The sequence below is a fragment of the Acinonyx jubatus genome, chromosome D2 (assembly GCF_027475565.1).
Source record: "Acinonyx jubatus isolate Ajub_Pintada_27869175 chromosome D2, VMU_Ajub_asm_v1.0, whole genome shotgun sequence".
Lineage (NCBI taxonomy): Eukaryota > Metazoa > Chordata > Mammalia > Carnivora > Felidae > Acinonyx > Acinonyx jubatus.
The window spans coordinates 58,223,610-58,225,180 of record NC_069393.1 but is presented as its reverse complement, the minus strand read 5'-3'; the positions used below and the strand labels follow the sequence as shown (position 1 = coordinate 58,225,180).

The 1,571-nt window shown below is 47.8% G+C and overlaps 1 pseudogene; it reads left to right on the top strand.

Annotated features, from left to right (window-relative positions):
- The first annotated feature begins 339 nt into the window (after positions 1-339).
- On the top strand, positions 340-1,118 carry LOC106966942 (SWI/SNF-related matrix-associated actin-dependent regulator of chromatin subfamily E member 1-like; annotated as a pseudogene).
- The last annotated feature ends 453 nt before the right edge of the window (positions 1,119-1,571 follow it).

The window sequence follows — 1,571 nt, the reverse complement described above, 5'->3', positions numbered from 1 at the left end:
CATCTGCATGTCTTCTTTGGTGAAGATTCTTTTCAGATCTTTTGCCCATTTTTTAAAAATCGGATTCTTCGTTTTCTTATTGTTAAGTTTTAAGAGTTCTTCGTATATTTTATTTTTAAAAAAATTTTAAAAATTTATTCATTTTTGAGAGACAGAGATAGAGTGAGCAGAGGAGGGACAGAGAGAGAGAGGGAGACACAGAATCCGAAGCAGGCTCCAGGCTCTGAGCTATTGGCCTGACGTGGGGCTTGAACTCACAAACTGCGAGATCATGACATGAGCTGAAGTCAGGCGCTTAACCGACTGAGACACCCAGGCGCCCCGTCTCCTATTTGATCTTTTGATGGTGGCTGGTCAATGAAGCATCCAGCTACTGCTTCCCAGGGAGACCGACACCTCCTCGGTGCAGTACCCGGTGAGAGTGTGCTACCAGATGTTCCGTAGGTTGTCACAACAGCCAGAATGCAGGACCTCAAACAACAAGTTCGGTGCTTAACTGTTCATCAGTGAAAACTAGAAGCTGAGCTTCTTCAAATAGAGGAGTAACACCAGAAAAAGAAGTTGTTCCTGGAAAGCACAGATTCATTTAACAGCGAACTTGAAAGGCTCTGGGTCCAAAGATGGACGTGGATACAGAGAAAATTAGAGCTGAAATTGCACAGGCAGAGGAACAGAACCGCAAAAGCTAGAGAGAGGGAGTAAGAGGTGGCAGAGCGAGTCAAACGGGGTCAGAGCAGTATTACTTCCTGAGGAAGAGCGAGCAGCTAAGAAAACCACAGAAAAGAAAGAAGACAAGAAAGAGAATTCCACTGGAGACGGAGAAGGCGCTTTGAAGAAACGAGAAAGCCCAGAGAGTGGTGAAGAAGGCACATCTGCTCCTGAGGACGGGGAGAGTGGGCAGGAGGGGCGACCAGTGATAGTGACACTGGCTTGAGGAGCAACACATGCGACAGGAGAGGGCCACCACGAGATCCTATACCAGAGGACAAGAACAAAGAGACAGATGTCTCTTTCCCGACAGGTGTCGGGAAATGGCGCCTTGGTTATGCGTTCTAAAGAACTTCTCAGGGGCACCTGGGTGGCTCAGTCAGTTAAGCGTCCGACTTTGGCTCAGGTCTGATCTCGCCATTCGTAGGTTCGAGCCCTGCGTTGGGCTCTGTGCTGACAGCTCGGAGCCTGGAGCCCGCTTCGGATTCTGTGTGTCCCTCTCTCTCTGCCCCTCTCCCGCTCACACCCTGTCTCTCTCTCTCTCCCCAAAATAAATAAACATTAAAGGAAAGAAAGAAAGAACTTTATAAATAAAAAAGTGTTTCTGAGTTAAGAAGAGAACAGTAGAGGGATAGAGCCTGTAGAGGCCATTTTTAGGCAACAGGCTTGAGCAGTGGAAACCTGAGTAAGGCCAAAGGGCCCACACGACCACTGACCACTAAGCAGCCCACATTGAAATAACCACAGACCCTAACTGGCCAATTACAATCAGTCACAGTCCCTAAAATGGCCAAAAAAGGGGGAAATTCCATATGTTCCCATACTCCCTCACTCCACCCCATAACTGTGATAACTGTGTCCAC